General features: G+C 42.4%; 1 protein-coding gene and 1 non-coding gene across 6 annotated transcripts in view; one reads left to right on the forward strand and one right to left on the reverse strand.

The window, feature by feature from the left end:
- auts2a (activator of transcription and developmental regulator AUTS2 a) overlaps positions 1-24,536 on the forward strand; it is a 471,784-nt gene that overhangs the window by 105,972 nt on the left and 341,276 nt on the right. The gene's annotated exons all lie outside the window — the stretch shown is intronic.
- On the reverse strand, positions 23,885-23,960 carry trnat-ugu (transfer RNA threonine (anticodon UGU)). The gene has a single exon. It is a non-coding gene; the product is annotated as a tRNA-Thr (tRNA).

The following is a 24,536-nucleotide window of genomic DNA, read 5'->3' on the forward strand; positions in this document are numbered from 1 at the left end:
AAGTTAAGGTTCTTAAATGGTTCTTCCTCAGCTCTTAAAGAGGAATGGAAACACTTTAGAAAGTACAGCTAAGCAAAGAGATGTATTCAATCCACGAATACTAAATGTGCATTGAACATAGAAACATCTCTATTTTTAGGATTTTGATCTTGAACAACATTTATTAGAGGTATGGGTAGCGTCATCTTGAATTACCATAGAAATGACTGGTGCCTTGTGCATCATTGGCAGTACTGAGCAAATAGTGAGTTTTAGCAAAGGGACTGGACCTGAAAGATTTCTCACAACCTTGACATTGCACTGTTATTGAGATCAGGAAAACAACATTAAGGTAAGAAACTGTATACAATTAGTTTATATGTTGGTGATTAGCTATAATATTTACATTTTAGAGTATTTTTTCCGATTGATAAGATGAGTCTGTGAATTTATTTTTTTATAACAAGCCAAGTAGATAGTCAGCCAAAACGATGCAATGTACCTAGCTAGCTGGTTATCTAGCCTACTGGATTTAGCTCTTGTCTTGCCTTTTTTATGTTAATGTTGTCTTTGATAGCTGTACAACATAAAATGCTTATATTGACAATTTGAAGTTCATTTGTCATTGGGCATTATTCTGAGCTAAAATGAACTGGCTCATGATTCGATATGTAGCAAGCTAGCCAGCCAGAGAGGGCTGCTGCAGGATTGTTATTTTACACGTAAAATGTAGCTAGCTAGCTATAATCCCAATAGCTACCATTATTAGCTAGCTAGATAACTGCATAGCTAGATGTCTCATTAAGTGTAGGTTTATCTGTGATATGTCATATGATTCCTACAAATAGTAGCTGGCAGTCTGTTGGCTGTTGAAGCCTAACCCTTATGAGGATAGCTGTCTAGATAATTACTTTTCAAAGCTCAGCTTGGTCGTCAGCTGGTCGCTCAGCTTGGTCGTCAGCTTGGTCGCTCAGCTTGGTCACTCAGCTTGGTCGTCAGCTTGGTCGCTCAGCTTGGTCGTCAGCTTGGTCGCTCAGCTTGGTCGTCAGCTTGGTCGCTCAGCTTGGTCGCTCAGCTTGGTCGCTCAGCTTGGTCGTCAGCTTGGTCGTCAGCTTGGTCGCTCAGCTTGGTCGCTCAGCTTGGTCGTCAGCTTGGTAACCTAATCATTCTGGTCTAGCTGGTTTTGGGACTTTTCTACTTACAGGCATACTGTACATTATCATATTATTTTGTTTATGGACTATCAGATAGGAAATTGTTACGTGTTTTCTCAAATGTTAGAGTGAAAAGCCGATTGATAACTACACAGTAGCTACACAATTCCCTTCATTCATGATTCCCTTTTTTATGTGCTGAAGGGTCATCGCTACTTGGTGAAGACAAGGACGAAGAGGATGAGATTTAAATGGGGAAGCCGGAGGAAGTGTGACTCAGATTGTTACTGGTCATTTCGCCTCTCTTGCACGCTTTTCATTTGTTTGCATTCTGACTCTTTGTGTATTAGACTATAGGCCTGGTGGAATGTAGTATAGCTGTGTCGTGTCTTTGGACACCATTAAACTGAAGACATGTTTATCAAAATAACTCCCTGTTATTATTATTACGCGATTAAATTTGATTAAACGTTTAACTGTAATTAACTAGGAGATCGGGGCACCAAGGAAAATATTCAGATTACAAAGTTATAATTTTCCTAATATAACTTTCCTATATTATAACATTATATATTATATTATAGTATAGGCCGATTATCTTCTGGTTTAAATGGTGTATTTTACCTCGCGTCCAGTCTCATTCCAAACGTCGTAAATTGTTGTATCTGCACGAATCCAGCCTTTACTAAAGTCATCCATACATCAATTGTCTTAAAATAATTTATTTACTAAACTAAGTAATTCACAGAAAGCATACAAACAGTAATTATCGTCACAAAGAATTGGTAGAGTAATGTGCCCTAGTGGGCTAAACAGGCATGGCTGGTGTCTTGTTAAACAAAGGGTCATAAAGGGCAGCTGAGGAGGCACACAGAGTTCATTAATATTAACAATTGATATGCTCATCCTTTGCACATGAACGCTCACTCATTCGGGAACAATTGCAATCAATATATATTTACGCTCAGTGTGTCGTCGGGATCCTTGTTGGAGAGTCGTTCTGTTGGAGAGTTTTCTCTCTCTCTCTCTCTCGGTTAGAATGGATCTTTCAAAGCGACATTCATTAATGTCGTTATAGAATAGTGGTTCGTCGGTCTTCGCGTTCAATGATATAATTTACTTAGCTGCAGACTAATAATTAATATCAAAGACTTGTTCTTATTCTGTCGGTATCGGTAGTCTAAAAGTTAACTTTCAGTAGAGGAATTGGATGGTCAAACCTATTGGCAAACTCGCAATGGAGTGGAGGCCTGGTCTGAAGAAAGTAAATCAGGGTGGGGGTTTTATACGTGAACATAGAACAGGCTTGTCACATGACACCTGGTCCTGTCTGTGTCCCTGGGGGGCGTGCCGATGACTGATTTAAGCTTTGAACAGAAATACATTCTATCACATTAACATCAGTACATAGCAACTCAACGTATTACAAATAGCTTTATCCTTATTAATACATTTTATACAACCATTTAGACGCAAGTCCCATAGCTGAGGCTATTATATAAACAGTATTATGGTAATATGGCTATATTGTCTCTTCTGAGTATCACAAAATTGTACCAAGCGGACCAGTTCGTAGCTGGATTCTTCACCAATCTTTTATACCTTCTCCAGAACATAAATGTCGTTCGGTTCCCCAATTCTGTGAGTTGGAAGAATTTCCTTGGTCCCTCTATGAAACCCCTCTGTGTCAACTGGGCCATGCAGCAGGACATTCTCCTCTAGAATTTTACCACCCCTTCACACAGGGCCTGGGTGGGGGGAGGTAGGTTTGGGGATGGTGCAAGGGGGAGGGGGTCAACTGTCCTCCCTGTACTCAAAGAGGGCAACGTCATGACAGCTGTCTAGATATTTTTACAGCTATTTTGAAGTTGGACATACTAGCTATCTGTCGTGTGGATAAGTCCAGCTTTTTCCAGAGCAAAGAACTGCAGACTGCTTTGGAAGGCCATGTTTTTCGCTGATGGTTGTGGCAGTAGGTGCAGGTCCCATTGTTAATAGGCTTTGGCTGCGGCTCTGATGCACCCCGGAGGATGGATGGAGACTCCCACCTGAACAGGTCTGACATGTATTCAGGTAGTTTGTGTTGAAACAGTTACTAGGGTGATGTAATGGATCCTGTCTGTTAGTGGTTCGATTCCAGCTTTTTGCAGAAAAATCTGTATGTTTCCTCCAGGAATGCTCGGTCATGATACGAGCAGCCCTGTTGATAATATGCTTTAAGATTTGTCTTATTCCTCTGATCTAGGGTGGGAAGCCATACTGTGGCAAAGTAGTCCAGATGAGTTGTTACCATGGTGTGGTAGATCGTATAGGAGGATGTCCTTGGAGATGAAGTCCCTTGCCCTTTCTAAACCGCCAAGCCCAAACAGCAGTTTCCTTGTGACCAGGCTGGCATGTTCAGTTCCGTGTGGGTCCAACTTCATCCCCAGCTACTTTATGGCATTTACTTGTTCATAAGTGTTTTGCCCATCTGTTGTTGTGATACGTTTGCCTGTGTGTCTCAGCTTTTGTGGGTTGCCAAACAGCATTGCCTTGGTCTTCTGAGGGTGTAGGGAGAGCTTGTTGTCAGCAAACCAAGCGGCTGCCGCTTGCTGTCCTTTGACACTGCTTCCTCACACTCACTGGTGAGTAGTACAGGCCTGTGTCATCTGCATATATATGTATGCAGCATTTCTCCAGCACTGATGGAAGGTCATTTATGTAAATGCAGTACAGCAGTGGCCCAAGCACACTCCCTTGTGATACTCCATTCACCACAGGTACCTGGGCTGACAGTGTACTCTGCAATTATGATGTGAACCACTTGATTGCAGTGCTGGCAAAGCCTAGTTTTGCAAGTTTCTTCAGGAGCGTGTGGTGGTGAACAGAGTCAAAAGCTTTCTTCGGGTCCAAGATGAGTACTGCTGTGACCTCCTGGCTGTTACAAGCCGACTTGATGTCCTCCACAACCCTTTGCACTGCTGCAGGTGTGCTGTGTATCTTCCTAAAGCTGCTTTAATAGGATGTAAAAACAAACATTGGACGGTAGTTGGCCACATCCGATCTATCCCCTGACTTGTAGATTGGTGTTATATACGTTTTTCATTGACATGGTATCTCCCCAGTTGAGATTGGCAGATTGAGGATATGAGTCATTGGACCCACCATCACTGTGGCAGAGTCCTTTACAAGCCTAGGTGGAATATTGTCTGTCTCTGTGGCTTTCTGCTGCTTCATCTTCAGAAGTTCATTTAGGACTGTTACTTCATCAATTAGCGTTAGCTCAAAAACATTCTCTGTTTCTGAAACATATGGAAGTGGGTCTTTTGAGGGAGCCTGTATTTCATTAGCCAGCTTGGATGCACAAGACGCAAAGTATGCATGAAACTCTTCTGTCATTTCTAGAGGGTCCGATATATCATGTCTAGAACTTCTTTGTACTTGGCATGTTCTTTTGACTTTGCTAGTGAAATAGTAGATTATTTTCCACATATCACAGTTGTCTGCCTTCGATTTTTGTAGAGCAGCTGAGTAGTACAGTAGTGTTTCCTTTCTTTCCTTACTTCAGCAGTTACGTTCTTTCTGAGACATCGGTACTCTTCCCAGTCATTTTCAGCCTTTATTTTCACCACTTTTAGCTTTTAGCCGAGCAGCAGACTCATCAGGGTCTTGATGTTGTCAGTCAGTCAAGGAGATGGGAGTGACTTTTCGTTTCACTTTTCTCTGCCGGAGCGGTGAATGAAGTTTTGCGACCTGTAAGAAGATCTCTTTAACCTCCCTGGGCAAGGTGGGACGTTTGGAATCGCGTGGCGCGAAATACAAATACCTCAAAAATGCTATAACTTCAATTTCTCAAACATATGACTATTTTACACCATTTTAAAGACAAGACTCTTGTTAATCTAACCACATTGTCCAATTTGAAAAAGGCTTTACAGCGAAAGCAAAACATTAGATTATGTCAGGAGAGTACCCAGCCAGAAATAATCACACAGCCATTTTCAAAGCTAGCATATATGTCACAAAAACCAAAACCACAACGAAATGCAGCACTAACCTTTGATGATCTTCATCAGATGACACTCCTAGGACATTATGTTATACAATACATGCATGTTTTGTTCAATCAAGTTCATATTTATATCAAAAAACAGCTTTTTACATTAGCATGTGATGTTCAGAACTAGCATACCCACCGCAAACTTCCGGTGAATTTACTAAATTACTCACGATTAACGTTCACAAAATACATAACAATTATTTTAAGAATTATAGATACAGAACTCCTTTATGCAATCGCGGTGTCAGATTTTAAAATAGGTTTTCGGCGAAAGCACATTTTGCAATATTATGAGTACATAGCCCGGCCATCACGGCTAGCTAATTTGAAACCCACCAAGTTTGGCCCTCACCAAACTCAGATTTACTATAAGAAAAATTGGATTACCTTTGCTGTTCTTCGTCAGAATGCACTCCCAGGACTTCTACTTCAACAACAAATGTTGTTTTGGTTCCAAATAATCCATAGTTATATTCAAATACCTCCGTTTTGTTAGTGCGTTCAGGTCAGTTTGTCAAACGCTGTTTAAAATCAATTTTTATGCCTATTTTTCTCGTAAAATAGCGATAATATTCCAACCAGGCGATGTTGTATTCATTCAAAGGCTGAAAGAAAAAAATAGAGAATTCACATGAACGCGCATCTCCAGTGTCACTGTTCTCAGCCTGACCACTCACAAAATCTCCAGCTGTTTTTCGCCCAGAGACTGGAGAGACGTCATTCCACTTTCTGGCGCCTTCTGAGAGCCAATGGAAGCCTTAGAAAATGTCATGTTACAGCAGAGATGCTGTATTTTTGATAGAGATGCCACAGAAGGAGAACAAATTGTCAGACAGGGCACTCCTGTATGGAATCTTCTCAGGTTTTGGCCTGTCATATGAGTTCTGTTATACTCACAGACACCATTCAAACAGTTTTAGAAACTTTAGAGTGTTTTCTATTCAAATCTACTAATTATATGCATATTCTCGTTTCTGGGCAAGAGTAGTAACCAGTTTAAATCGGGTATGTTTTTTATCCGGCCGTGCAAATACTGCCCCCTAGCCCCAACAGGTTAAAGTCTTACCGGGCCTCATTCATGTTGTTGCATGTAAGGCATCTTTCCCATTGGGCTAACTTGAGGGATTCTATGAAAGACTGCTTGTTATAGCTTTTGCGAGATCTGTGCTGTTGTTAGAGCTATCCCCTCCTCTAGTCTCTCTCTGCTGCAGGTCATCATGATGTTATGGTCAGATGGACACCATGCTAATGAACTCCTCAGCTTGTAATTGTCAGGGTTAGATACATAGATGTTGTCAATGCATGTTTCAGACTGTTTCGTTATGCTACTGGGTTCTCTTATTACTGGCCACAGCTGATAAAGTCCCATAAGATGTCCCACAGATTCTTTTTTTATCTGTGTGCTTCTGGAGGTCAGCGATGAATGTTGTATATAATGTTTTGGTTATGATAGCGATGTAACTTGCACTTTGTTTTCAGGTTTGAATGAGACAATGTATTCCCCTAACCTTATTCTTTCAAAAAAGTTATTGTTTTATTAATATTATATTACTTGTGTACGGTATGTCTTTACTTATAATATGAAAGACGTTGTGTTTAATATACTATCCAGAGAAGAAAGTGTCCATAAATCAAAAATCAAATTTATTTATATAGCCCTTCGTATATCAGCTGAAATCTCAAAGTGCTGTACAGAAACCCAGCCTAAAACCCCAAACAGCAAGCAATGCATGTGAAAGAAGCACGGTGGCTAGGAAAAACTCCCTAGGAAAAACTCCCTAGAAAGGCCAAAAACCTAGGAAGAAACCTAGAGAGGAACCAGGCTATGAGGGGTGGCCAGTCCTCTTCTGGCTGTGCCGGGTGGATATTATAACAGAACATGGTCAAGATGTTAAAATGTTCATAAATGACCAGCATGGTCAAATAATAATAATCATAGTAGTTGTCGAGGGTGCAACAAGCACGTCCGGTGAACAGGTCAGGGTTCCGTAGCCGCAGGCAGAACAGTGGGAACTGGAGCAGCAGCATGGCCAGGTGGACTGGGGACAGCAAGGAGTCATCATGCCAGGTAGTCCCGACCGAGGCATGGTCCTAGGGCTCATGTCCTCCGAGAGAAAGAGAGAAAGAGAGAATTAGAGAGAGCATATTTAAATTCACACAGGACACCGGATAAGACAAGAGAATACTCCAGATGTAACAGGCTGACCCTAGCCCCCCGACACATAAACTACTGCAGCATAAATACTGGAGGCTGAGACAGGAGGGATCAGAAGACACTGTGGCCCCATCCGATGATACCCCCGGACAGGGCCAAACAGGCAGGATATAACCCCACCCACTTTGCCAAAGCACAGCCCCCACACCACTAGAGGGATGTCTACAACCACCAACTTACCGTCCGAAGACAAGGCCGAGTATAGCCCACAAAGATCTCCGCCATGGCACAACCCAAGGGGGGGCGCCAACCCAGACAGGAAGACCACGTCAGTGACTCAACCCACTCAAGTGACGCACCCCTCCCATGGACGGCATGGAAGAACACCAGTAAGTCAGTGACTCAGCCCCTGTAATAGGGTTAGAGGCAGAGAATCCCAGTGGAAAGAGGGGAACCGGCAAGGCAGAGACAGCAAGGGTGGTTCGTTGCTCCAGCCTTTCCGTTCACCTTCACACTCCTGGGCCAGACTATACTTAATCATAGGACCTACTGAAGAGATAAGTCTTCAGTAAAGACTTAAAGGTTGAGACTGAGTCTGCGTCTCTCACATGGGTAGGCAGACCATTCCATAAAAATGGAGCTCTATAGGAGAAAGCCCTACCTCCAGCCGTTTGCTTAGAAATTCTAGGGACAATTAGGAGGCCTGCGTCTTGTGACCGTAGCGTACGTGTAGGTATGTACGGCAGGACCAAATCGGAAAGATAGGTAGGAGCAAGCCCATGTAATGCTTTGTAGGTTAGCAGTAAAACCTTGAAATCAGCTCTTGCCTTAACAGGAAGCCAGTGTAGGGAGGCTAGCACTGGAGTAATATGATCAAATTTTTTGGTTCTAGTCAGGATTCTAGCAGCCGTATTTAGCACTAACTGAAGTTTGTTTAGTGCTTTATCCGGGTAGCCGGAAAGTAGAGCATTGCAGTAGTCCAGCCTAGAAGTAACAAAAGCATGGATAAATTTTTCTGCATCATTTTTGGACAGAAAGTTTCTGATTTTTGCAATGTTACGTAGATGGAAAAAAGCTGTCCTTGAAACAGTCTTGATATGTTCTTCAAAAGAGAGATCAGGGTCCAGAGTAACGCCGAGGTCCTTCACAGTTTTATTTGAGACGACTGTACAACCATCCAGATTAATTGTCAGATTCAACAGAAGATCTCTTTGTTTCTTGGGACCTAGAACAAGCATCTCTGTTTTGTCCGAGTTTAAAAGTAGAACGTTTGCAGCCATCCACTTCCTTATGTCTGAAACACAGGCTTCTAGCGAGGGCAATTTTGGGGCTTCACCATGTTTCATTGAAATGTACAGCTGTGTGTCGTCCGCATAGCAGTGAAATTTAACATTATGTTTTCGAATGACATCCCCAAGAGGTAAAATATATAGTGAAAACAATAGTGGTCCTAAAACGGAACCTTGAAGAACACCGAAATTTACAATTGATTTGTCAGAGGACAAACCATTCACAGAGACAAACTGATATCTTTCCGACAGATAAGATCTAAACCAGGCCAGAACTTGTCCATGTAGACCAATTTGGGTTTCCAATCTCTCCAAAAGAATGTGGTGATCGATGGTATCAAAAGCGGCACTAAGATCTAGGAGCACGAGGACAGATGCAGAGCCTCGGTCTGACGTCATTAAAAGGTCATTTACCACCTTCACAAGTGCAGTCTCAGTGCTATGATGGGGTCTAAAACCAGACTGAAGCGTTTCGTATACATTGTTTGTCTTCAGGAAGGCAGTGAGTTGCTGTGCAACAGCTTTTTCTAAAATTTTTGAGAGGAATGGAAGATTCGATATAGGCCGATAGTTTTTTATAATTTCTGGGTTAAGATTCGGCTTTTTCAAGAGAGGCTTTATTACTGCCACTTTTAGTGAGCTTGGTACACATCCGGTGGATAGAGAGCCGTTTATTATGTTCAACATAGGAGGGCCAAGCACAGGAAGCAGCTCTTTCAATAGTTTAGTTGGAATAGGGTCCAGTATGCAGCTTGAGGGTTTGGAGGCCATGATTATTTTCATCATTGTGTCAAGAGATATAGTACTAAAACACTTTAGTATCTCCCTTGATCCTAGGTCCTGGCAGAGTTGTGCAGACTCAGGAGAATGGAGCTTTGGAGGAATACACAGATTTAAAGAGGAGTCCGTAATTTGCTTTCTAATGATCATGATCTTTTCCTCAAAGAAGTTCATAAATGTATTACTGCTGAAGTGAAAGCCATCCTCCATTTGCGAATGCTGCTTTTTAGTTAGCTTTGCGACAGTATCAAAAAGAAATTTCGGATTGTTCTTATTTTCCTCAATTAAGTTGGAAAAATAGGATGATCGAGCAGCAGTAAGGGCTCTTTGATACTGCACGGTAGTCTTTCCAAGCTAGTCGGAAGACTTCCAGTTTGGTGTGGCGCCATTTCCGTTCCAATTTTCTGGAAGCTTGCTTCAGAGCTCGTGTATTTTCTGTATACCAGGGAGCTAGTTTCTTATGACAGATGTTTTACATTTTTAGGGGTGCAACTGCATCTAGGGTATTGCGCAAGGTTAAATTGAGTTCCTCGGTTAGGTGATTAACTGATTTTTGTCCTCTGACATCCTTGGGTAGGCAGAGGGAGTCTGGAAGGGCATCAAGGAATCTTTGGGTTGTCTGAGAATTTATAGCACGACTTTTAATGCTCCTTGGTTGGGGTCTGAGCAGATTATTTGTTGCAATTGTAAACGCAATAAAATGGTGGTCCGATAATCCAGGATTATGAGGAAAAACATTAAGATCCACAACATTTATTCCATGGGACAAAACTAGGTCCAGAGTATGACTGTGGCAGTGAGTAGGTCCAGAGACATGTTGGACAAAACCCACTGAGTCGATGATGGCTCCGAAAGCCTTTTGGAGTGGGTCTGTGGACTTTTCCATGTAAATGTTAAAGTCACCAAAAATTAGAATATTATCTGCTATGACTACAAGATCCGATAGGAATTCAGGGAACTCAGTGAGGAACACTGCATATGGCCCAGGAGGCCTGTAAACAGTAGCAATAAAAAGTGAGTGAGTAGGCTGCATAGATTTCATGACTAGAACCTCAAAAGAAGAAAACGTCATTGTTTTTTTTTGTAAATTGAAATTTGCTATCGTAGATGTTAGCAACACCTCCGCCTTTACCGGATGCACGGGGGGTATGGTCACTAGTGTAACCAGGGGGTGAGGCCTCATTTAACACATTAAATCAATCACATCAAGATTATGATCAGTGATTAGTTCATTGACTATAACTGCCTTGGAAGTGAGGGATCTAACATTAAGTAGTACTATTTTGAGATGTGAGGTATCACAATCTCTTTCAATAATGGCATGGATGGAGGAGGTCTTTATACTAGTGAGATTACTAAAGCGAACACCGCCATTTTTAATTTTGCCCAACCTAGATCGAGGCACAGACACGGTCTCAATGGGGAAAGCTGAGCTGACTACGCTGACTGTGCTAGTGGCAGACTCCACTAAACTGGCAGGCTGGCTAACAGCCTGTTGCCTGGCCTGCACCCTATTTCATTGTGGAGCTAGAGGAGTTAGAGCCCTGTCTATGTTCGTAGATAAGATGAGAGCACCCCTCCAGCTAGGATGGAGTCCGTCACTCCTCAACAGGCCAGGCTTGGTCCTGTTTGTGGGTGAGTCCCAGAAAGAGGGCCAGTTATCTACAAATTCTATCTTTTGGGAGGGGCAGAACACAGTTTTCAACCAGCGATTGAGTTGTGAGACTCTGCTGTAGAGCTCATCACTCCCCCTAACTGGGAGGGGGCCAGAGACAATTAATCGATGCCGACACATCTTTCTAGCTGATTTACACGCTGAAGCTATGTTGCGCTTGGTGACCTCTGACTGTTTCATCCTAACATCGTTGGTGCCGACGTGGATAACAATATCTCTATACTCTCTACACTCGCCAGTTTTAGCTTTAGCCAGCACCGTCTTCAGATTAGCCTTAACATTGGTAGCCCTGCCCCCTGATAAACAGTGTATGATCGCTGGATGATTCGTTTTAAGTCTAATACTGCGGGTAATGGAGTCGCCAATGACTAGGGTTTTCAATTTGTCAGAGCTAATGGTGAGAGGCTTCGGCGTCTCAGACCCCACAACGGGAGGAGCAGAGACCAGAGAAGTTTCGGCCTCCGACTCCGACTCGCTTAATGGGGAGAACCGGTTGAAAGTTTCTGTCGGCTGAATAAGTGACACCGGTTGAGCATTCCTACAGCGTTTCCCTCCAGAAGCCATGAGAAAATTGTCCGGCTGCGGGGACCGTGCGAGGGGGTTTATACTAACGTTACTATCTGTACTTACTGGTGCCACAGACGCTGTTTCATCCTTTCCTACACTGAAATTGCCCTTGCCTAACGATTGCGTCTGAAGCTGGGCTTGCAGCACAGCTATCCTCGCCGTAAGGCGATCGTTCTCCTGTATATTATAAGTACAACAACTGCAATTAGTAGGCATCATGTTAATGTTACTTAGCTTCGGCTGTTTGAAGTCCTGACGAACCATGTCCAGATAAAACCTCCGGGGTAAGAAAGTTGAATGAAAAAAGTTGAGTGAGGGTAAAAAGTAAAAATATACGGTAATGAAAAAGTAAAAACCGTCAGGTAGCAAAGTAAGATCAGGTAGCAAAGTAAGCAAAGTAAGATCGGCAACAAAAACGCACAGCAGCGTAAACAAGTCTGCAAGTTGTGAAGAGATGGTTAAGATGCCGTGCGTGACTGTAGAATATAGAATTCTAGAAAAATACCACTGATCAGTTAAAGGTATTTCTATTCTTATTTCAGATTTTTAATCCTTACAAAATAAGGAAGACTCAATATGCTCCAAGTGTTTCTCTGTCTTCAGGCAGGAAGTTATATAAATGGCAGTTGTTTGGGTAAAAAGCGGTGTTTTTTCTTGACTAATTACCATTTGATTGATGTGGTGCTATTGTACGTCATATCATCTGAAAAGGCTGTTTCTCAGCTTTCAAAATATCTATCATGTTTTTATATATGGTTTGACATCAACAAATGATGTTGGTGTCCTGAATTTACTGGTGTCAGTAAATTCAGGAATTCCAAAACCCTCCTGCCAGTGATGCAACAATGCCAGTATGGCGATTTACAGTTATAGTTACCTTGTGTTCTAAAGTCTAGTGTGTCCATCCCTATTTAAAGCCACACGCAGTAAGTGTTGTGATTTTGTTTACGTTTATATTTTGTTTTGTTGGGCCAACATAAAATCCAGGCAAGACATCATAACATGCTGTAGAGTCTAGGGTACCTGAGAGTTGTCAAGCAGCTGCTTGGCCAGCCACCCTTTGATCCATATCAGCCAGTGGGCCGATTCTAGTTACAACAAGCATGTAGGCTGCAGTATTATAAATCTAACAATTTACAAGTCGAGTCAACTATTGTAACAGCAGTAACATGCAATTTAGTTGACATAGCTAGACAACAATATACTGTGGTGCATCAATGCCGTTATCTGCTTGATGTTGGTCTTGCAGTGCAAACACTTGTCTGGAGAAGTTGACCCTCAACAGCTAGTTAGCCTATGTTGAATTATAAAATACATTTGCCATTCAAAGGTTGCAATAGAAAACACAACATCCAAGAGGGAAACAATTAGTAAGCTAACAACTCCAGCAAAGGTTGCAAGAAAGTATCCAAACGTTTTTCTTTACTATACTGTAGTGGCCTACACCACATTTAGCAATGTGTGAATCTATCGACAGCTGTTTGCTAGCCAGCTAAATTAGCTAACTAGCTAGCTTGCTAACTAGTTTCACTTACCAGTAGCTCTAGATTTCGTGATAATCATTGGCACTGTCCACAGCAGCATGATCCTGGCACTAGTCATGAGTGAGGAATCCCTGTGTTGCTGAATGAAAATCAAATCAAATGTTATTAGTCACATGCGCCGAATAAAACAGGTTGTAGACCTTAGAGTGAAATGCTTTCTTACGAGCCCCTAACCAATAGTGCAGTTTAAAAAAAATCCCACACAATTCCAGTTTTATTCAGAAAATCAAGCTAGAAACATAAAAGCAACTTTGTTGCAAACCGGTGGGGAGACCATTTAGGATCTCAGCTTGTGAAGGTCACTGGACTGAGAATGAATGAATGCAAAAACTGTCTCTGTCGCTAGAAAACACAGTCAAGGATGGTACTGGTAACTCTAATATTCACCAGAAAGGCACCCTGGGAAATATTCAAATAAGGCTTCAAAGAACCTATTTAAGCTTCTTCAGATAACCTAAAATGGTTCCACTATGGCATTGCTCTGAAAAACCTTATTTGGTTCCAATTCGAACCAGCAGGGGTGAATGGCAAAGGGTGTTGGCACTGTCAACTGGATAAGATACCCTCTAGTAAATCCTCCTGCTAAAGACAGGGTCAACAGACATGATGAGGATAATGATGACAACGGTGATGGCAACAGTGATGATAATTATTATAACGTTATATTTTTTTAATAACCACACACTGTTTCTGACCCTCCCCTCAAGGAGCCAGCCAGTCTGTTTTGATTCCAGCCAAGTGAGCATTAGCATATCCCACTCAGCTCCAATAACACTCCAATCTGTCATGCTTCATGACATATGCAAAATTGGAAATATCATTGTCTCTGCCCTCTGTGGCCTCCATTGTCCTTTAAACGGAATAAAGACATTCTCCTCCTCCCAGTTATTACACAGCAGAAATATGATCTTGTCACCGCTCCAAAGGCCTGTAATTAGGGGAGGGGATATCGTTTGAAGAGGAGAGCAGAGATAGTTTGAAAAAAGGAGAGGAAAGGAAAGGAAATGAGAGGAGAGCTAGTTTAGAAAGGAATTCAATGAGAGGTGTTTTTTCTTGTTTTGCCTGTTCCGCACCACACAGATTCCAGCCAGGCAATATTTTTCTATATCTGGCTGGCACGGACCCAATGTTATTGGATGTTATTACCCCCTGACCAGATATTGTCTGGTCAGAGGGGTAAAATACAGAAATGCTTGTAACAGCTGCTGACATGTCGCTCTGTGCTGAAATAAAGAGCACAGATAAGGGAGGCATTGTCGGTGGTGAAAATGGATGGGTGCACAGCAGCAAATTTGTTGGTTCAAGTCTATGTACATAGTTTATCGCTACTGCTATTTTTCATTGTGGAACAATCCGTGTTTTATAGTGACAGTGCATCTGTGTGCTGTTGTTGCAGTCTGGTAGAGTAGGCTACTGTTCAGTCTGCATAGTTGAAAATTCAACCAGTTGAAACACCATCAGTTCTAGTATGTAGCTCTTTGTGCGTACTACTTCATCAGAATCACCTTTATTCACCAAGTACATTTACACATACCCAGAATTTACTATAGTGAGACGGTGCTGCCAGCGATAGACACTTTACAAACAGAATACAGACGCAAGTCCTCATAGACATCATACAGAGTATACAGTATCGGTACAGTAAACGTAACATACAACTCTGGAGTATAGGCTGATTACAGAGGGAATATACCATTTATAGAGGGGATATATCTATATAAGCATAGGGAGGGATACTGCTATGGTGAATATATACAGTGTTGTGCAGAGTTGAACATAGTACAATTGCAGTATAGTGCAGATTAGTGATGCGCGGGTTGGCTCATAATTCGCAGTCCCGCGGTTATATCCACGGAGCAGGCGGGTTTAGGGTCATGAAATATTGTGTGGATAAATGGCGGGTGGGTGGCAGGCATAAGTGTACAAAACATTAGGAACACCTTCCTAATATTGAGTTGCACCCTTTTTGCTCTCAGAACAGCCTCAGTTCATCAGGGACTTGGACACTACAAACTGTCAAGTGTTCCACAGGGATGCTGGTCCATGTTGACTCCAATGCTTCCCACAGTTGTGTCAAGTTGGCTGGATGTTCTTTAGGTGGTGGACCATTCTTGATACACACGGGAACGTGTTGAGTGTGAAAAACCCGGCAGCATTGCAGTTCTTGACCCACTCAAACCGATGCGCCTGGCACCTACTACCATACTCCACTCAAAGACAGTTAAATCTGAATGACACACATACACAATCCATGTCTCAATTGTCTCAAGACTTAAAAATCCTTCTTTAACCTGTCTCCTCCCCTTCATCTACATTGATTGAAGTGGATTTAACAGGTTACATCAAAAGGGATCATAGATTTCACCTGGATTCACCTGGTCAGTCTATGTCATGAAAGAACATGATGTTTTTCCTAATGTTTTGTACACTGTGTATAGGCTACATTGAGGTTTGTATTTCATTATTTTAGACTACCTGGCATTAGTGCGTAAGCCTAAGCTTTAGGGCCTAACTGTACACGCGCCAAATAGCTTCTGGGAACGGCAGAAAAATGTACGTCACTCCACGGAGGTAAAAGGGACAATGGCAGAGTTTAATTCAATAAGAGAAAAGCTGTGAAATGGAGAGCTGAAAATAAAGAGAAGCGAAGGTGAGAAAAGTCATGTTTTGGAAAGATTTGGTGAAGTGGTGATAGCAGTGCCAGCTACGTTATGTGTGATGATCGTGAGGCACTATACAAAATTCAACAGTCACAAGACGGGGACATCAAATAGGCCTATGGCACGTCAAGGGAACTGTAGCCTACTGTTTTGATGGGTTAATTGGAAATTGGACACTGACTGTAAGTCTATAACCTCTCACGTAGCCTTTAATATGAACTCTTGCAGAATTAAGCATTTCTTGCTGTAAAATGATACACCAAATGTAGGCAAAATGCTTACTTGGGAACAGGAGTGGAGAATATGATTTATTTATTTCAACATCTTGAGAGAATGTGAAGTTAGGGTCTCCACAGACGGTATTTATCTTTATCAAATCGAATTGTATTTGTCACATGCGCCGAATACAACAGGTGTAGACCTTACCATGAAATGCATACAAACAAGCCCTTAATACATCTAGACGTTCCGCTAGCGGAACACCGCTCCAATATCCAATGATTGGGCGTGGCGCGAAATACAAACTCCTCGAAAATCCGAAAACTTCCATTTTTCAAACATATTACTATTTTACAGCATTTTAAAAGACAAGACTCTCCTTTATCTAACCACACTGTCCGATTTCAAAAAGGCTTTACAACGAAAGCAAAACATTAGATTATGTCAGGAGAGTACCCAGCCAGAAATAATCAGACACCCATTTTTCAAGCTAGCATATAATGTCGCAAAAAACAAAACCACAGCTAAATGCAGCACTAACCTTTGATGATCTTCATCAGATGACACTCCTAGGACATTATGTTATACAATACATGTATGTTTTGTTCAACCAAGTTCATATTTATATCAAAAAACAGCTTTTTACATTAGCATGTGACGTTCAGAACTAGCATTCCCACCGAAAACTTCCGGTGAATTTACTAAATTACTCACGATAAACGTTCACAAAAAACATAACAATTATTTTAAGAATTATAGATACAGAACTCCTTTATGCAATCGCGGTGTCCGATTTTAAAATAGCTTTTCGGTGAAAGCACATTTTGCAATATTCTGAGTAGATAGCTCACCATCACGGGCTAGCTATTTTGACACCCACCAAGTTTGGTACTCACCAAACTCAGATTTACTATAAGAAAAATTGGATTACCTTTGCTGTTCTTCGTCAGAATGCACTCCCAGGACTTCTACTTCAACAACAAATGTTGGTTTGGTTCCAAATAATCCATAGTTATATCCAAATAGCGGTGTTTTGTTCGTGCGTTCAAGACACTATCCGAAGGGTAACGACGCGCGAGCGCATTTCGTGACAAAACATTTCAAAATATTCCATTACCGTACTTCGAAGCATGTCAAACGCTGTTTAAAATAAATTTTTATGCGATTTTTCTCGTAAAATAGCGATAATATTGTTTTTGTTCAGTCGTTGTTTTTGTTCAAAAACTGATAATCTAAAATGGACTCTTCACGTGCACGCGCGCACCGTTTCATTGTTCTCAGATCGACCACTTACCAAATGCGCTACTGTTTTTCAGCCATGGGCTGCAAAGTCATCATTCAACGTTCTGGCGCCTTCTGAGAGCCTATGGGAGCCTTAGAAAATGTCACGTTACAGCAGAGATCCTTTGTTTTGGATATAGATGACAAAGAAGGCCAAGAAATGGTCAGACAGGGTACTTCCTGTACAGAATCTTCTCAGGTTTTGGCCTGCCATTTGAGTTCTGTTATACTCACAGACACCATTCAAACAGTTTTAGAAACTTTGGAGTGTTTTCTATCCAAAGCTACTAATTATATGCATATTCTAGTTTCTGGGCAGGAGTAATAACCAGATTAAATCGGGTACGTTTTATCTGCCCCCTATCCATAACAAGTTTAACCAATAATGCAGTTCAAGAAATAGAGTTAAGAAAATATTTACTTAATAAACTAAAGTAATTAAAAAAATAAAAAGTAACACAATAAAATAACAATAGCGAGGCTATATACAGGGGCTACCGGTACTGAGTCAATGTGCGGGGGTACAGGTTAGTCCAGGTAATTTGTATATGTAGGTAGGGGTAAAGTGACTATGCATAGATAATAAACATTGTGTAGCAGCAGTGTAAAAACTAAGGGGGGGGGGGGTCGTCAATGTAAATGGTGGTCATTTGATTAGTTGTTCAGCAGTCTTATGGCTTGGAGGTAGAAGCTGTTAAGGAGCCGTTTGAACCTAGACTTGGTGTGCAGTAGCAGAGGGCAGTCTATGACTTGGGTGACTGGAGTCTTTGACAATTTTTTGTGCCTTCCTCTGACACCGCCTAGTATATACGGTGCCTTCAGAAAGTATTCAGACCCCTTGACTTTTTCCCCATTTTGTTAGGTTACAGCATTTACATAAGTATTCAGACCCTTTACTCAGTACTTCGTTGAAGCAACTTTGGCAGCGATTACAGCCTTTGAGTCTTCTTGGGTATGACGCTACAAGCTTGGCACACCAGCATTTGGGGAGTTTCTCCCATTCTTCTCTGCAGATCCTTTCAAGCTCTGTCAGGTTGGATGGGGAGCATTGCTGCACAGCTATTTTCAGGTCTCTCCAGAGATGTTCGATCAAGTCCGGGCTCTGGCTGGGCAACTCAAGGACATTCAGAGACTTGTCCCAAAGCCACTCCTGCGTTGTCTTGGCTGTGTGCTTAGGGTCGTTGTCCTGTTGGAAGGTGAACCTTCACCCCCGACTAGTCTCCCAGTCCCTGCCGCTGAAAAACATCCCCACAGCATGATGCTGCCATCACCATGATTCACCGTAGGGATGGTGCCAGGTTTCCTCCAGATGTGACGCTTGGCATTCAGGCTAAAGAGTTCAATCTTGGTTTCATCAGACCAGAGAATCTTGTTTCTCATGGTCTTATAATCTTTAGGTGCCTTTTGGCAAACTCCAAGTGGGCTGTTATGTGCCTTTTACTGAGGAGTGGCTTCTGTCCAGCCACTCTACCATAAAGGGCTAATTGGTGGAGTGCTGCAGAGATGGTTGTCCTTCTGGAAGGTTCTCCCATCTCCACAGAGGAACTCGTAGAGCTCTGTCAGTGTGATTATTGGGTTCTTGGTCACCTCCCTGACCAAGGCCCCTCTCCCCCGATTGCTCAGTTTGGCCAGGCGGTCAGCTCTAGGAAGTGTCTTGGTGGTTTCAAACTTCTTTCATTTAACCTTTTCACACGCACCAACAAATGGGTGTGATCATTCTACAGTGGTCCCTGCAGCATATGCTCAAACCGGTGTAATTAGAACACTTATTTAGAATGTCCAGTTTGATTTGGATGCAATGTTCAGACTTCCACAGAAGTAGCTACAGCATAACACAATCATCCAAACCAGAACATGTAGCCTACATTTGTCCTAGCGCTAACTGAGGAAAGATAACTCTCGGCTGACAGGAACTACAATGAATTAGCTAATAGCAACTACTATTTATAATTAATCACAACACGGGTGAGCTCAATCATTGATCGAATTAATTGAGTAAAACATTTTTTAGAAATCGAAAGTAAACAATGTGTAGTTTGTGCGAGCCGCCATGTTTGTTTTTTCACTTCAACCAAAGATAAGAGGAGACAAGATGAGTTTGTCTGTTTGCAGTATGCATGTTAAAGGGGGTGTGTCGTCTGCCATCGTTCATATCCCATCATTCACTTCCGGAGGTTTTATTTGAAAAATGAGTGAACACTCCCTCACCTCATTTTATTATTACATCTTTGGTCCAAAAGTCATTTACATGATCCCAGAATGCATTGTATGTCAACAAACATGGCTCCACACATAGCTGGAATTAGCTTAGCTCATCATAATCAGTACAACCTTTTAAAAAGTATTTTACACACATAATGTGTCCATTACAATCTATGCAAGAATTCGAATGCATGATTTGTCACCAGTACTTGAAAGCATGAATAAAACAGTAAATAAATAATTACCATGCAAAACATTTTCTGATAGGGATTTATTGATACAAGTGGCGCATGCCGGCAGTCAATCACAAAACCTCTGACTCCCACTCTGAACCATTCAGTGTTGTTGTTTATGTATGTAGCTAGTGAGATAAGCTGTAGCATTAGCAAAGTCTGTCAAAAGGAGACAACTCACAAATGCGGAAATTCTGGAGATTTTTATCAATTCTGACAATGAGTCAAAACATTTTCTGATAGGGATTTATTTGAAGTCAGGAATCAGATTCTGACAGTGACAGTGAGGAGCTTCCCCCAACCTTGTAGCTATTGAGAACCCTGAATCTGAGGACTCCTTGTCCCCTGACGAAGTCCCAGGTCCCTTTGAAGATGCTGGTGGTGATGGAGGCAGACTGACAGTGGATGAAGTACAGGAGTTCTGTGGTAGCTGGAAGGAAGCCAGCCATTTCACCCCTCCTGGCCCTGCTGTTTGCTTTGATGAGTCCCAGTCTGGAGTGCAACGCCCCTTGCCATTTCCACCTGAGGCAGAGTGCTTCAAGCTCTTTCTGACAGAGGAGCTGGTGGGGAGTCCAGGAGTAGAGGAGACCAATCGCTATGCCTTGGAGCTACATGAGAAGAGAGCCAGGAGTGAGGGGGGAACTCGCTAAATGGGTAACAACCACAATTAGTGAAATGTATACCTTCCTGGTGATAGTCCTTCTCATGGGGATAGTAAAGAAGAACTCCCTAAGAGAATACTGGAGCACAGATCCTGTGTTTGCAACTCCCTTCTTTGCCACCCTCTTTTCCCAAGACCGCTTCCTAGTTCTGCTACGATGCCTGCATTTCGTCAACAATGCTACTGCCATCCTAAATGACCCGTTACACAAAATAAGAAATGTTCTTATCAGCCTGACATCAGCATTTGGGCGGGTCTTTAGGCCATACAAGGACCTATGCATTGATGAGTCCCTGATGTTACGGAAGGGTAGGCTGGCGTTCCGTCAACATATTCCCTCCAAAAGGCACAGGTTTGGGGTCAAGTTCTTTGTCATGTGTGATGTGAAGACAGGATTTGTCCAGGACATTATAGTTTACACAGGGTCCACCACTGACATTCAACATTATGAGGGGCTTGGGGTGTCCGGGTCCATGGTGATGACCATGCTGGCTCCTCATCTCGGCAAGGGACATACTTTGTATGTGGACAATTGGTACAGCAGTCCCACACTCTTCCAGCATCTGCTCTCCAACAGCACAGGGGCCTGTGGCACAGTCAGGTTGACCAAGAATGGGATGCCGGCATTCGGATGCAGAGAGGGGAGGTGGAGTTCCAGGAGAACGGTCAACAGCTGGCAGTAAAGTGGCATGACAAACAAGACGTTCATGTCCTCTCCAGAAAATACCAAGTGGTATATGAAGATATTTTTCCATTTGATCGACACTGCTGCCCTCAATGGCCACATAGTTCACCGCCAACTAACAGGTGAGATGGTTACTGAACAAGGTATGATTTTGTAATTGGACGCACAGTTCACATACAAATCACATACAGTTCCATTATGCAATTACAGTGACAATATCTCACCCACCTACCCACTGCCTCATCATCCTCTTCCTTCCCTCATCCTCCCCACTCCCTCGTAGGTGAAGTAATTACCTACCAAAAGTAGAGAACCTCTTGAGAGAGCTGCTGGAGGAGCACCACACCCCTCAGCGCCCATCCACTGGGGGTCGTACTGCGGACAATCCCCTACGCCTCACTGCACGTCATTTTCCCTGCAAAGTCCCTCAAACTGCTGCTCAAGGTAGTCACACACGGAGGCACTGCAAAGTCTGCCTGTCTGGCACCTGGAGAAGTAAGCAGAGGAAGTTGACAAAAATACGTGTTTAGCTTGTGATACACCTCTGTGTTTCACCATGCTTTGAGGAGTATCATATGCTCAAGCACTATTGACCACATCTGCAGCAATTAGTGACTGACTGACCTGACAGGTGACTTGACAGGTGACCTGCCATGATACTATGCCTTTAGAGGTGGGGGGTGGAAATGCAGTTGTTGTTCAGTCACTGCATGAATATTAAATACGGGTTATGCATATTCTGTTTTTTTTCTTTAGTAAAACAAGTTGTTGTTGAACCAACCACCAATACTGCAATAAAATAGACGCCTATTACATATTGGCCTATGTGTTTTCTTGCTGTGTTTTCATCCAGTAAAACTGTTAAGGAGTGTACACTAACATACAAAAGCTGTCCTCAATCTTCAGCTTGAAAGATGTCCAGTTCCAGTTATGTTATTGGCAAATAATGTTCAATACTGTTTGTATGTGTGGCTTCTGAAAGTAAAGAGGAATTATTGGTAATTAGAATACAATATCAGGATATAGCAATAAAACAGTATTACAAAGTAGTAGTATAATAACACTGCTATAAAAATAATGAATTGTATTGACAAAATCACAAATATTAGTTATATAACAGTAAGAAACAGTAACTGTTGAGCTCCTTAAGGGTGCAGGGCAGAACAGGGCTATGCTAAACAGGCCAATTGAAAACAAACCATGGTCAAAAGGCCAGACAACACAAGCTAATACTTCTCTGATGCAATTAGCATTGTTTTACAGCGCTAATAGAAGACTGTAGCTTCCTACATAATCACAATTGAGTATAACACCATAAAGTTTATGAAAGGAGTAACGTTACCTCGCGTGTCCGTGGTTATAAGGAATATACACAAATATATTACGCTCCATACATAGTGAGCTACAGTAGAAACTACATAACACGACATACAGAAACTATTATAACCTAGTAAGGCACTTACTTTCATAGAAACGCACACATGTCCAAAGTTATTATCATGTAGTAATGAAAACACCAGCCGACACCAGCCGTAAAATGTGAAAAGGTTTTTGCAGGTCCTGTTCTGACTGAAGAGGCACACATGTCTGCATACTTGATCTGCAGAAACAATGGGGAAGTTTGTCCAGCTCAGTAAAGCCTAAAAAATTAATTGTCTGCAAAAGTGAAATGGCCTACTTTTATGTGAATTAATGAGGTGGCGGAACACACCTCTATTCAAACTGTTATTAGAAAATAAAACTTGTTAGAAAATCATTTCAAATTGACAAGTTTAAACAGCCTATAAATAAAAGCAGGCAGCGTGCCTTAGTTTGAGGGCAGCGGGGATTAACTGTCCTGTTGAGTAACAACCACATTTTGGAACAGTGAGCGCATTCTGACATCACGTGCATAAAACAACTCACGCTGGGGCGACCATTAGAGATATTTGGAACTCACGTATGAAAAGGTTAAGAATGATGGAGGCCACTGTGTTCTGGGGGACCTTCAATGCTGCTGAAATGTTGTGGAACCCTTCCTCAGATCTGTGCCTCGACACAATCCAGTCATGGAGCTCTATGGACAATTCCCTCGACCTCATGGCTTTGTTTTTGCTCTCACATGCACTGTCAACTGTTGGACCTCATATAGACAGGCATGTGCCTTTCCAAATCATGTCCAATCAATTGAATTTACCACAGGTGGACTCCAATCAAGAATGATCACTAGAAACAGGATGCACCTAAGCTCAATGTTGAGTCTCATAGCAAAGGGTCTGAATACTCATGTAAATAAGATATTTCTGTTTTTTGTTTTTAATACATTTGCAAACATTTCAAAAAACCTGTTTTCACTTTGTCATTATGGGGTATTGTGTGTAGATTGCTGAGGATTTGTATATTATGTAATCCCTTTTAGAATAAGGCTGTAACTTAACAAAATGTGGAAAAAGTCAAGGGGTCTGAATACTTTCCCAAATGCACTTGTAGGTCCTGGAGGCGCTACAGAGGGTAGTGCTTACGGCCCAGTACATCACTGGGGCCAAGCTTCCTGCGATGTACTGGGCCGCACGCACTACCCTCTGTAGCGCCTTACGGTCTGATGCCGAACAGTTGCCATGTCAGGTGGTGATGCAACCGGTCTGGTCAGGTGTTTTCGTGCCCTCTTCACGACTGTCTTGGTGTGTTTGGACCATTACATTTTAGTCATTTAGCAGACACTCTTATCCAGAGCAACTTACAGTAGTGAATGCATACATTTCATACATTTTTTTCCCCGTACTGGTCCCCCGTGGGAATCGAACCCACAACCCTGGTGTTACAAACACCATGCTCTACCAACTGAGCCACACGGGACCATGATAGTTTGTTGGTGATGTGGATACCAAGAAACTTGATACTCTTGACCAGCTCCACTACAGCCCCGTTGATGTTAATGGGGGCCTGTTCGGCCCTCCTTTTCCTGTAGTCCACGATCAGCTCCTTTGTCTTGCTCACATTGAGGGAGAGGTTGCTGTCCTGGCACCACACTGCCAGTTCTCTGACCTCCTCTCTATTGGCTGTCTCATCGTTGTCAGTGATCAGGCCTACCACTGTTGTGTTGTCAGCAAACTTAATGATGGTGTTGGAGTTGTTCTTAGGAGGGGACTAAGCACTTTCCCCTGAGGGGCCCCAGTGTTGAGGATCAGCGTGGCAGATGTGTTGTTGCCTACCCTTACCACCTGGGGGCAACCTGTCAGGAAGTCCTGGATTCAATTGCAGAGGGAGGTGTTTAGTCCCAGGGTCCTTAGCTTAGTGGGCAGTGTGGAGTGTGAATGAGATTGCGTTATCTGTGGTATGCGAATTGTAGTGGGTCTAGGGTTTCCGGGATGATTGTGTTGATGTGAGCCATGACTAACCTTTCAAAGCACCATGGCTACTGACATAGTTAGTCA

Source organism: Salmo trutta, chromosome 15 (assembly GCF_901001165.1).
Source record: "Salmo trutta chromosome 15, fSalTru1.1, whole genome shotgun sequence".
NCBI lineage: Eukaryota > Metazoa > Chordata > Actinopteri > Salmoniformes > Salmonidae > Salmo > Salmo trutta.